This window comes from Coregonus clupeaformis, chromosome 29 (genome assembly GCF_020615455.1).
Source record: "Coregonus clupeaformis isolate EN_2021a chromosome 29, ASM2061545v1, whole genome shotgun sequence".
NCBI classification, from domain to species: domain Eukaryota; kingdom Metazoa; phylum Chordata; class Actinopteri; order Salmoniformes; family Salmonidae; genus Coregonus; species Coregonus clupeaformis.
In genome coordinates this window covers 22,931,158-22,945,260 of record NC_059220.1, presented here as the reverse complement: position 1 = coordinate 22,945,260, position 14,103 = coordinate 22,931,158, and positions in this window count along the sequence as shown.

Below are 14,103 nucleotides of genomic sequence, written 5' to 3'. Positions count from 1 at the left end.
TCAGAAGTTTACATACAAAGAGTATTTGGTAGCATTGCCTTTAAATTGTTTAACTTGGGTCAAATGTTTCGGGTAGCCTTCCACAAGCTTCCCACAATAAGTTGGGTGAATTTTGGCCCATTCCTCCTGACAGAGCTGGTGTAACTGAGTCAGGTTTGTAGGCCTCCTTGCTCGCACACGCTTTTTCAGTTCTGCCCACAAATTTTATATAGGATTGAGGTCAGGGCTTTGTGATGGCCACTCCAATACCTTGCCTTTGTTGTCCTTAAGCCGTTTTGCCACAACTTCGGAAGTATGCTTGGGGTCATTGTCCATTTGGAAGACCCATTTGCAACCAAGCTTTAACTTCCTGACTGATATCTTGAGATGTTGCTTCAATATATCCACATCATTTTCCTTCCTCATAATGACATCTATTTTGTGAAGTGCACCAGTCCCTCCTGCAGCAAAGCACCCCCACAGCATGATGCTGCCACCCCCGTGCTTCACGGTTGGGATGGTGTTCTTCGGATTGCAAGCCTTCCCCTTTTTCCTCCAAACATAACGATGGTCATTATGGCCAAACAGTTCAATTTATTTCATCAGACCAGAGGACATTTCTCCAAAAAATACAATCTTTGTCCCCATGTGCAGTTGCAAACCGTACTCTGGCTTTTTTATGGCGGTTTTGGAGCAGTGGCTTCTTCCTTGCTGAGCGGCCTTTTAGGTTATGTCGATATAGGACTCGTTTTACTGTGGATATAAATACTTTTGTAACTGTTTTCTCCAGCATCTTCCCAAGGTCTTTGCTGTTGTTCTGGGATTGATGTGCACTTTTCGCACCAAAGTACGTTCATCTCTAGGAGACAGAACGCGTCTCCTTCCTGAGCAGTATGACGGCTGTGTGGTCCCATGATGTTTACACTTGCGTACTATTGTTTGTACAGATGAACGTGGTACATTCAGGCATTTGGAAATTGCTCCCAAGGATGAACCAGACGTGTGGAGGTCTACAATTTTTTTTCTGAGGTCTTGGCTGATTTCCTTTCATTTTCACATGATGTCAAGCAAAGAGGCACTGAGTTTGAAGGTAGGCCTTGAAATACATCCACAGGTACACCTCCAATTGACTCAAATTATGTCAATTAGCCTATCAGAAACTTCTAAAGCCATGACATCATTTTCTGGAATTTTCCAAGCTGTTTAAAGGCACTGTCAATTTAGTGTATGTAAACTTCTGACCCACTTGAATTGTGATACAGTGAATTATAAGTGAAATAATCTGTCTGTAAACAATTGTTGGAAAAATTATTTGTGTCATGCACCAACTATAGTTTGTTAACAAGACATTTGTGGAGTGGTTGAAAAACGAGTTTTAATGACTCCAACCAAAGTGTATGTAAACTTCAGACTTCAACTGTATATACAGTATATAGTCAGAAGTTTGGACATACCTACTAATTCAAGGGTTTTTCTTTATTTGTACTATTTTCTACATTGTAGAATAATAGTGAAGACATCAAAACTATGAAATAACACGTATGGAATCATGTAGTAACCAAAAAAGTGTTAAACAAATCAAAATATATTTTATATTTGAGATTCTTCAAATAGCCACCCTTTGCCTTGATGACAGCTTTGCACACTCATGGCATTCTCTCATCCAGCTTCACCTGGAATGCTTTTCCAACAGTCTTGAAGGAGTTCCCACATATGCTTAGCACTTGTTGGCTGCTTTTCCTTCACTCTGCCATCCGACTCATCCCAAACCATCTCAATTGGGTTGAGGTCGGGGGATTGTGGAGGCCAGGTCATCTGATTTAACACTCCATCACTCTCCTTCTTGGTAAAATAGCCCTTACACAGCCTGGAGGTGTTTTGGGTCATTGTCCTGTTGAAAAACAAATGATAGTCCCACTAAACCCAAACCAGATGGGATGGTGTATCGCTGCAGAATGCTGTGGTAGCCATGCTGGTTAAGTGTGCCTTGAATTCTAAATAAATAACAGACAGTGTCACCAGCAAAGCACCCCCACACCATAACACTTCCTCCTCCATGCTTTACGGTGGGAAATACACATGCAGAGATCATCCGTTCACCCATACCGCGTCTCACAAAGACACGGCGGTTGGAACCAAAAATGTCCAATTTGGACTCCAGACCAAAGGACACATTTCCACCGGTCTAATGTCCATTGCTCATGTTTCTTGGCCCAAGCAAGTCTCTTCTTTTCATTGGTGTCCTTTGCAGCAATTCGACCATGAAGGCCTGATTCACACAGTCCCCTCTGATCAGTTGATGTTGAGATGTTTCTGTGACTTGAACTCTGTGAAGCATTTATTTGGGCTGCAATTTCTGAGGCTGGTAACTCTAATTAACTTATCCTATGCAGCAGAGGTAACTCTGTGTCTTTCATTCGTGCAGTGGTCCTCATGAGAGACAGTTTCATCATAGCGCTTGATGGTTTTTGAGACTGCACTTGAAGAAACTTTCAAAGTTCTTGAAATGTTCCGTATTGACTGACATTCATGTCTTAAAGTAATGATGGACTGTCGTTTCTCTTTGCTTATTTGAGCTGTTCTTCCCATAATATGGACTTGGTCTTTTACCAAATAGTGTTATCTTCTGTATACCCCCCCTACCTTGTCAGAACACAACTGATTGGCTCAAACGCATTAAGAAGGAAAGAAATTCCACAAATGTTTGGACACACTCATTCAAGGGTTTTTCTTTATTTTTACTATTTTCTACATTGTAGAATAATAGTGAAGACATCAAAACTATGAAATAAAACATATGGAATCATGTAGCAACCAAAAAAGTGTTAAACAAATCAAAATATATTATTATTTTGAGATTCTTCAAATAGCCACTCTTTGTCTTGATGACAGCTTTTTTACCAAAAAATATATGGGGGATTGGAAATGATTCAGACAATTACATTGAAGGAGGCTACAATCTATCTGCAATATTAAAGTTGATCTACCCCCTGAACTATATCTCATATTGTGACATGATACCCATTGTGACATGATACCCAGAGTCCTGTGTGGTAGAGAATCCACATCTCAGTAGATCCAGATGGGTGATGTAAGAAATAAAAGCGTAGATCAGTAAAGTCTTAGGGGTCCTCCCTGAAGAGGTTGAGGTATGTGGGACTGTAATCAAACATTTCTCGTTCCCAAAACAACAGATGAGCCGAGGGGGGGTATACCATTGAACCACAGAGAGACTGTACAATCCCTGCTTGTTTATTTGCCTGGTATGACAGATCACAACAGTGAATAGAGTCTCATCTGTTTCTGATTAAACATCAGATATCATCAGATGTAATGAAGCACTGTGGTGGACATAATGACGATATTGTGTAGGCTATCACTAAATAAATACAGTTAGTGTAACCATATTGTATCTCCATTCTCCATGACAGAGAATAGAGCAGTCCCAGAAGAGGTGGTGGTGATCCTCCAGGTTAGTCTCTCTGATTCCAAGTGTGGTGTGTCCTGTCAGGATGAGCCATGGCTGGGAGTGGGGGATTGTCCGACCAGAGAGATGTATGGATCAGGAAGCAGTAAATCCAGCCTGGGCTTCCATTTGTTTACGCCTCCTGTTTCCCGCCAAACTAACTGCTAGATTTCCCAGGAGAGCTCTTGGCCTTCACATCACGTCCTCAGTGGACATGCTTTACCGGCGGCTGTGCCAAATGAAAACAATTAAAACACAATTTTTTTAAATGTGTGTGTGTGTGCGAGGGGGGAGGTGGTTGGGTCTCAGACACAGCTAAATTATTAGAGCAGAATGAGAGGACATCCCATAAATCGCCATGCCGATCATGCCCTTCATTCTGTTGAATAACCTGGTGTGATTCATTTCACAGGAAAACTATTACGCTCAAATGTTACGTTAATCCGTCTCCTGATTCATTCATCAAACCCTGCATCAGCAAGTACAGGGGAGAGGAATCTGTTTTTCAAAGCAGCATCTAAATGCTGTGAGCCTGTGATTGATCATGGGTTAATCGTGTGTGTGAATCTGATGTGAAAATAGCTGCTGGGAGTGAGTGTGGATATGATTAAACTCTAGTGCCTATGGATAAACAGTGACCATAATGTCATTATTTAAATGCAGCATTTATATCAAATTGATTTTTCTTTTGAATCTATGAACTTAATTAATTGGTTATCTTCGAGCTGATTTCAATAGGTGCTTTTTAAATCCAAACAAGGCCTCACCACTTTGCATTTTGTACCTCCCAAGAGCATAATAATTATATTGGGCAGCAGGTAGCCTAGCGGTTAAGAGCGTTGAGTCAGTAACCAAAAGGTCGCTGGTTTGAATCCCTGAGCCGACTAGGTGAAAGATCTGTCTGTGCCCATGAGCAAGGCACTTAACGCTAATTGCTCCTGTAAATCGCTCTGGATAAGAGTGTCTGCTAAATGTATTTAATAAAATGTTGGATTTTATCTAGGAAGATAGATACAAATTTGGATGGAAAACCTGCACAATTATTGGTCAGAAGTTTAACATCCAAGCTCCAAGTTACATGAAGTTATTTACTCTGCAGCTCCTGCTTGATTTGTATGGATTTCTGTCTGAGTGTTTTACTAATGTGGTGGCTCACAGACAACATGACATATTTCACCAGTGAAGGATGTGACCCAGGTTGTTTATTTCCCATGATGAAATTGTCCAGAGTTTGACGACTTCATAAATAACCTGTCCATGGAGCCACCAGCAGCAGCAGCACCCACCCACCCTCTGGTGACCATCGTAATTATTATTGTGTAATCAAAGGTCTTTCCTGCAGTCAGCAGGTACTGAAGGAAAGGCCATTAACTGCCACATTTGCAGTCAGATGCTATAGCAATGGGATAGGACTTGCAGCATTGTCTTTTTGCCAAGTGAAAATGCATTAACACTCAGATGTTTTCCTAATGGACTCCATCTTTGACATAGCCTACAGTATGTTTCGGTTCGGTTGGAAGATCTACTGACCCTGTGGACAGAGTTAAGTATCCTGGTCCTCTGGTGCTGGATGACCTTGTCTATGTTCTCTCTGGTCTAGAGACAGACAGACTGATATTTATGGACCAGATCCTTGGCTGCTTGTGTTTCCTGGACATCTCTGTTACCCCTGTGCTAATGCAACAAACCTCCATTTCTGGAGCTAGGCCACTTGCTACTCTCCTGTCCCACAGATAGAAACCCTTTCACTAACCATATCCTAGGTCTGAGATGCCTTTTTCACCATGCTAACCTGATTAGAGTTCATCAGCAGACCTGGTCATACACAATTTCACAATTTGATCTAATTCACTATCAATTAACAGGCATGTGACATTAGCTGTCTATCTGTTAACACCAGACCAGCTGAATGAGTACAGACACATGAAATATGGAAGCTGCTCTTGCATTGTTCTTGGATTCATTCATGTCTGGGTTCATGATGATAGATTTTGTATGACATTTAGTTGATGCAATGGACTCATCGCATGCAAGCTCAATGACCGGACGGGTACAACAGTGAACGTGTTTATATCCATGCCCCATCTACAACAGTAAGAGAATGTACAGCAGAGCAATAGGAGTATTAGCCTATGTTATAAAACCTCAATAATCGACTGTGTAGCCCTCTTCTTTATGATGATGCTGTACAACATGCTGTATTATCACAAAGTAATGACCCAAAGGATTGTCTTTGTAATTCCCTGTGAGATGTTGTCATGTTGCTGTTCAGATCTGCCTCCATCCCATGCTTTGTCAGCGCAACTTACTGCCCCAATGCATCCACAGTATAGGCAATCTATAAACCCCTTCCCCAACGCCTCCATGCCTGTAAGAACCCATGTGAGGAAGGGAGAAATTAAAGGCCCAAACTGACGGGATCAATAAACATATTATGTGTGGTTGTTAATGGAAATGTCATCAGCAGAATCCTCACAGCTCTATCGAACGATGAGCCAATCTCGCTCACTCTCTAAACCACTCACATGTAGAATAGCAGCAAGTTTCGAGGAGTCTTAAGTAGGTTACAGTTGCAACCATTAAAAAAAACGGACTAAATTTTCTAGCCGATTAAATTTAACTGCCCTTCATCCCAGGATTGAGGAAGAGGATAAAAAAACCTGTTATGATGCACTTGGAGAAATAGGGGGTTGGGGAAAAAGGAGAGCTTTGAGGATGAGTAACACATAAACATTTACTACATGGTGTCTCGACTAGCCACTGGCCATCCGCATAACCTTCGATAATCACCTCGTTAATGAGTTACCATAAAGCCAGGCAGGTTTCTCTCTAAATCCTGTATCAGTGGTTGATTGACCGTGACACTGACCATATACAGTGCCTTCAGAATAGATTCATACCCTTTGACTTATTCCACATTTTGTTGTGTTACAGCCTGAATTCAATTGTTTTTATTCTCTCACCCATCTACACACAATACCCCATAACAACAAGGTGAAAATATGTTTTTAGACATTTTTGCAAATTTAATGAAAATAAAATACAGAAATATCACACCCCTGAGTCAATACTTTGTAGAAGCAGCTTTGGCAGTGATTACAGCTGTGAGTCTTTCTGGGTAAGTCTCTAAGAGCTTTCCACACCTGGATTGTGCCACATTTGGCCATTATTATTTTCAAAATTCTTCAAGCACTGTCAAATTGGTTGTTGATCATCACATTTTCAGGTCTTCCCATAGATTTTCAAGCAGATTTAAGTCAAAACTGTAACTTGGCCACTCAGGAACATTTACTGTGTTTTTGGTAAGCAACTCCACAGTAGATTTGGCCTTGTGTTTTAGGTTATTGTCCTGCTGAAAGTTGAATTCATCTCCCAGTCTCTGGTGGAAAGCAGACCGCAGCAGGTTTTCCTCTAGGATTTTGCCTGTGCTTAGCTCCATTCCATTTCTTTTTTATGCTGAAAAACTCCCAGTCCTTAACAATTACAAGCATACCATAACATGATGCAGCCACCACTATGCTTGAAAATATGAAGAGTGGTACTCAGTATTGTGTTGTATTGGATTTACCCCAAACATAACACTTTGTATTCACGACAAAAAGTAAATAGCTTTGCCAAATTTTTTGCGGTATTACTTTAGTGCCTTGTTGCAAACAGGATGCATGTTTTGGAATATTTGTATTCTGTACAGGCGTCCTTCTTTTCACTCTGTCAATTAGGTTAGTATTGTGGAGTACCTACAATGTTGTTGATCCATCCTCAGTTTTCTCCTATCACAGCCATTAAACTCTGTAACTGTTTTCTCAGGGCTGGGCGTCTCAGGCTCTGCACATTCTTGGATTGCATCCTACCTGGCAGGCCGATCCTACCAGGTGACGTGGAGAGGATCTGTGTCTGAACCACGTACTCTCACTACTGGTGTCCCCCAGCGCTCGGTTCTAGGCCCTCTCCTCTTCTCTCTTCTCTCTATACACCATGGTCTCTCCTATCATTGTATGCGGATGACACTCAACTACTTTTCTCCTTCCCCCCTTCTGATACCCAGGTGGCGACACGCATCTCTGCGTGCCTGGCAGATATCTCAGCTTGGATGTCAGCCCACCACCTCAAGATCAACATCGACAAGATGGAGCTGCTCTTCCTCCCGGCGAAAACCTACCAGCTCAAAGACCTCTCCATCACGGTTGACAACTCCACAGTGTCGCCCTCCAAGAGTGCAAAGAACCTTGGCGTGACCCTGGACAACACCCTGTCGTTCTCTGCAAACATCAAAGCAGTGGCTCGCTCCTGCAGGTTCATTCTCTACAACATCCATAGAGTACAACCTTACCTCACACTGGAAGCGGCGCAGGTCCTAATCCAGGCATTTGTCATCTCCCATCTGGACTACTACAACTCGTGGTTGGCTGGGCTCCCCGCTTGTGCCATCAAACCCCTGCAACTTATCCAGAATGCTGCAGCTCGCCTGATTTTCAACCTTTCCAAGTTCTCCCATGTCACCCTGCTCCTCCGAAACACTCCACTGGCTTCCAGTCGAAGCTCGCATCCACTACAAGACCATGGAGCTTGCCTATGGAGCAGCAAGAGGAACTGCCCCTCCCTACCTTCAGGCTATGCTCAAGCCGTACTCCCCAACCCGAGCACTCCGTTCTGCCACCTCTAGTCTCTTGACCCTCCCACCCGTATGGGAGGGCAGCTCCTGCTCAGCCCAGTTCAAGTTCTTCTCTGTCCTGGCACCAAAATGGTGGAACCAGCTTCCCCCTGAAGCTAGGACAGCAGAGTCCCTGTCCATCTTCCGAAAGCACCCTGAAACCCTACCTCTTCAAAGAGTATCTTAAATACAGTTTAAATATTGATAATTGTATGTGTGGGGTACAGAGATGAGGTAGTCATCAATCACACAGAGTGATTCCATGCAACTTATTATGTGACTTGTTAAGCAAATCTCTACTCCTAAACGTATTTAGGCTTGCCATAACAAAGGGGTTGAATACTTATTGACTCAAGACATTTCAGCTTTTCATTTTTTATGAATTTGTAAAACATTCTAAAAACATAATTCCACTTTGACATGATGGGGTATTGTGTATAGGCCAGTGACAGAACATCTCAATTTAATCAATTCTTAATTCAGGCTGTAAAAGTCAAGGTGTGTAAATACTTTCTGAAGGCACTGTAGCTCCTGAGGCAACAGCAATACATGGTCACGGTCTATGTTAACTGAGCTGGAGGTGAGGCAATACTTAACCTTTTTACCACGTGTCTTCTTCTCTGTATCTGTCAGGGTGGCTGTACCTGTTTGGGCTCAGGCTACAGTAGTTCTTATGAAACGTTTATGTTTGACCCAATGGAGAGGAGGTATACTTTCCTCGATGGCATAGCCAGGATATTAGGCCTCTTATGAATGTAGTGATGTGAGTAATGTCAAATCTGCAACAGTACTGCCCTATCAGCAGTGCACCAAGCATTGTCTGATGTCTGTGTCAAATACAGTCACAGTGACTCTGGCTGACCTACTGTATGAGTGTTATTGTTACCATGATGATATTAACTCACAGCTGAAATGGAGAGAAGAGGACAAGGGGGAAATAAACATTATCACCCTTTAGTTCAATTAAAGTCCGCTATCAATATCTCACAACAAACACTAAAGAGATTTTAAATATATGAAAACATATTTAAGTAAATTAGCAGCAATAAAGTGAAATGGATCATGTGCTCTGTGTATTCATAAAATTAATGGATTCATTGCACTGTGGAAAATAATAATAATGAAAACATATTTTGGTTGAATTAGCACATCCCTGTGCTAGAGCGCAAGGACCTTCTCGCTAAACAGACCTATTTATTTTAGAGCGATTGCTCCGAGGCTTAATTCCCACTGCAATCGAAATCCACGAATATGCATGAAAGGTATAGAAGCAGATTCATCATAACCACATTTTGTTATTTGACAACTCCTATCTAAGAGTCATTTAACAAACAGTATGCACTTTGGTGGAAAAGAGGGTTTGATATAATCAGTTTGACTAATTAAAATACAGAGAATGGTTGCAGTTAAGAGAGTATGAATTAATTCAACATTAATGTGACTACAGTCTGTTCTGATGAGCAAAAACAGAAACTGTGGGTTACATCGAACATCATACCCCTGGCAGAGGATGTTGACATTGGCCCAACTGTTTGCGGTTCAAAGTATCACACAGGTTTGTGTGCCACAGTAAGACTAATTGAGGGGGAATTAATTGGAATTGATGAGGCCACAGTGTTGTGATTCCATAGCTGTTTGATTTGAGTTGTGATTGAGATTTTCCTGTCAGTCCAGGCAGGCTCTGCTGACTGCATCCATTATATTCAGCCCTGATCAGCACACATTGCACAAACCAGGGGCCTTCACTTTCCTAATGAAAGACTCCCAGATCCCATCATTATTTTCCCACTCAGTCACACTAACTGGGAGAAATCGACCAAATCCAGCAGCTTGGATGGGGTGACCGGGTGGCCCACGCCTGTACCATGACTCAGGGAGAGGGGGAACGAAGGAGGGAGGAGGACCATGAAAGGAAGAAGACATCCATAACCTGCAGGTGCATCTTGTTAGTGTTTGGCTGTGATTGTCTGGTGGTGTGTGGTCCATTTTGCTCATCTCCCAGAGGGCAAAGCAATAACCTGTCACACCACACATGCCATCAGGCGACGGCCCCTGCTCCCCTTCTTTAGATACAAAGAGGGCCATCAGCCAGCCTATCTAACGTGAACATGGGCCCACAGATATGGGTAGCCTAGAGGTGGATACATTTAAGAGATAGCCATTAACACACTCTCAGGTAACGGCTGATACATGAGCTAAGAGGTACAGCACAGACATGTCAACAGTCAAAGATGAGAATAATGTATCTGACAGATAAAATGGCCATGTTTGTTTCGTCTTACGTGGATTATGGTTGCCCCTTCTGTATTGCCTTATTCTGCAAGGTATAATTGGTTGGTTTGCATGTCATGGGACTATACTGAGTTGTATTGTAAATACAGGTTAGCTGGCACTGGAATGTCGTGATTCTACGATAATAGGATTACCTTTCCCCCTGGTTCTCACATCGTTTTCTCCACTTGAGTGGAGGAGCTCACATAATCATGGCCATGAATTAGTGCGTGTGAAGGGCTGCAGCACAAATGGCGGTGCTTGCTGTTAATGACGCTGCGTGCAATATGATCAATGAGATCTCTAACCCTGTGAGGATGACAATGATGCTGGCGTGCTCCACCCTCGGTCCACAGTTCCCTACCCGGCTTTCATAGCAGTGCAATACGAGCTGCTGTCACAACACAGCTGAGGGTCAGAGAATAGAGAGAGCAGGGTATGATTGGCAGAGAGAGGAGAGGCTAATAGATGCAGTACCACTGAGGGGAGGCATCAGAGAACTAGAGTGAGTGGGAGAGAGGAGAAGTACAGTTAATTGCCCTGAGCTTGATGCTGTCAGAAGCACCCAGCAAGCAGATCAGATAGGCTTTCACCAGTGTATTATGTCATTGTGCGAGACTGATTAGTTCCACAGTGGGAGATAAATGGCATCCCAGAACACTTCACATTGTCTCCCAATTAGCTCTCCACACAGCAACAGTAATCCCATGTAGTACGCTCTTCTGCACTCTTCTCCTGGCTCTGTACGTGGCTCATCATTAGAAATAAAGAGCTGAGAGTAGCAGATATTATTATTCTACTGCACGGAAATATCCATTATGAAATCTCAAAAAGTACAACACATTTGCAGTTGCTATAAGCACTGCCTCTGTGTGTAGTTACTAGGGGGTCAGTTATCTGCAGTACTGCGGTAGAAAGGCGATTTCCACTGAAGCTGGAAGATGTTTCTCCATTATCCACTGGGGGGCACTAGAGTGAAGCAAAAGACACAATTCTAACTTCAGCGCAAGTACAGGCCGTAGTTAATCAATTCTGAGCAAATTAATGGGAATGGTATTTACAGTGTAATGATAATGATCATCATTATAAACACAATCATTTTGTTGTACTCAATGTGAACATTTACAGAGACATTGGGGAGGACCTCTTGTGTGTACAAGCCATTATTATGTGACAAGTGTAATGAGTGTGAAAGGAACAATTAGCCTGAAGCCAAAACTGAACTTGATCTATGATGAACAACAGTAAATGACCTCCTGCACTGTGCTCAAGGACAGTGTTTACTAGAAAAGCTGACTGGCTCTGAGAATTGACCAAAAAGTGAATGCTGGATGATTTATGAATGTGTCATAGACATAGACATAGACATAGCTGGGGTTTGCCTTACAGTACTTACCGGGTCAGTGTTTGTCAGAAAAAGTCATTGGATCAGATAATTGAGTAAAAAGAGACAGATGGTGGCAGCATTTACTGCTGATTACATGGAGGTCATAAAAGTATCTTCACTAGGAGGGGGATGACCAGGCCAAGTACATAAAAACTTCCAGATCTTGAATCCTGAAGGGAATTCTTCTGCAGCCCTGCCCAGGACTCACCAGGCTGCTGTCCTGTAGTAGAGGAGACAGTCTACCTCTGCATTTCTAGATTGATTTAGAAGAAATGTTCTTCTTAATGATTTAATAGCGTCCTCCTTCCCTGTACCTCCTCAGGTCTTTGATCACTGGGGAAAGTAAAAGACAAAACAAGGAAAGCAACTTCTACAGAATATCCATGGAAGGTTGAGGTATAGTCAGTTAACTTAACATTCTTCAGGCTTCACCCGTCGCAAGTACCTGGATGATCACATAGGCAGAAAGCATGGGTCTTTAGAGCAAATGAATGAACAGGAGGATGAACAATGAGAACTGAGTTTTTAGGTGTTGTGACTTCATGTATGTAACTTGTAATATAAATATTGAAGATCAGGCAAAGCTGGATTGTTGCCTAGCAGTTTCTCGGGCCCCGTGTAGCTCAGTTGGTAGAGCATGGCGCTTGCAACGCCAGGGTTGTGGGTTTGTTTCCCGCGGGGGGCCAGTATGAAAAATGTATGCACTCTCTAACTGTAAGTCGCTCTGGATAAGAGCGTCTGCTAAATGACTAAAATGTAAATGTAAATGTTGTAACTAGGGACATATTCACTGACATTCGCTGAATGTAACATTTTCCCCAGCACAAGACCATTGGTTGAGAGAGGACTGCATACTGTAGTGTAGTGTATATCTGTATGGTGCGGTAAATATAAATAGTATGTGCTGATGTAGGGCCATGCGCAGTGATGTCCAACAACACAAGGACACAAGCGAAGCAGATTCCTTCTCTGGACTTGCTGGACTATGAAAAATTGACTTCTCCAGGAAATGTTGTACTGTATGAATCAGCTTTGGTTTATGTCAGGTTGGTTCAGACACTGGGTCCATTGGGGATGAAATGGCACATCCACAGATGGCAAATGTTCACTTGGATTACTAGTGTTTAAGTCAGTACTTATTGTACCATGTAGCTAACACTAGACACACTGATCACTGAGGACTGAGTTCATAAAGGCTCAACACCATGCCCTCCGATACTGTGCAGAAACGTTTGTAAGTTTACATATGAACTATATATCTGTTACAGATCCTTGATGTTTCCAGGTTACCATACATTTAAATGTGTGGTGTATGGGCCTGTTTGAAGACAGGGGCCTTAGACAGTGTCTACTGATCACACTGATGTATAGTATTTGTCCAGGAACCTTGCAAGACAGGCAATCAATATTCCAATTATAGGTAGATTCTAGGGCCGTTGAACATCAATCAATATGGTTGTCAAAACAAGTTGCACCATACGTACAAAGTAGGGTCTGGAACACTGCAAGACTTACAAATCTAAAGCATGGTATTTAAAATGACCATTATACTGCATAAGAAATCGTAACAAAAGTGTATTTGAGACAACGCAGATGTGTGAATGTAGACTTTCATTTTCTTCAGTATAGTCCCATGCAGTCAGCAAGGAGTGGTCACCCTAGGGATATTGGAAAAGGCATCTGGCGTTCATTTTATTAATTTTTTTATTACAGAAGTGAAGGAATGTGTTCAGCACAACTACTTTGTTCTTTACTGTAAAGTGGAGCTGTAGCTATTTCAATCAAGAGTGATATTGCCAACCCAACCTCTCAAAACGTGACTAGAATTACAGTATATATAATACGATAATGCAGCTTTCTCTTTTGCTATAGTAGCATCCTGCTGTAACCTTATCAGAGGACAATGGAATGTAGTCACCTAGTATTACTTTGAACTTTTTCTGTGGGATAACTACAGTAGGGTCTTGTTAGTGCTGATGCATGGTATGTTGTGGTAGGTGAAAGCATGAAATGTTGGTTGGTTTACCATGGCATGGCTTGGCGCCTGTTGTTAGCATGGACAGAGGAACATCCAAGGCCTTATCAGATCAGGCAGGTGTATTTTCAGCTTGGTTGGACTCTAATGAGCAGATGGATCCTGTTCTGTTTCAATTTGACAAAATGGCTTGAACAATGAGAGTCTGAGAGCTGCTCCATCACATCAGAGGCTCTTGCTCTGCCAGCATACTGAATCATACCATGTAGTGGATCTGAAGAGAAGTCAGTATCTGTCCCATTCCTCAGAATAGAGGAGAATGAATAGTGTGGACAGCATTAGCATAATCAACTCCCATCAGTCCTCTTGATGCT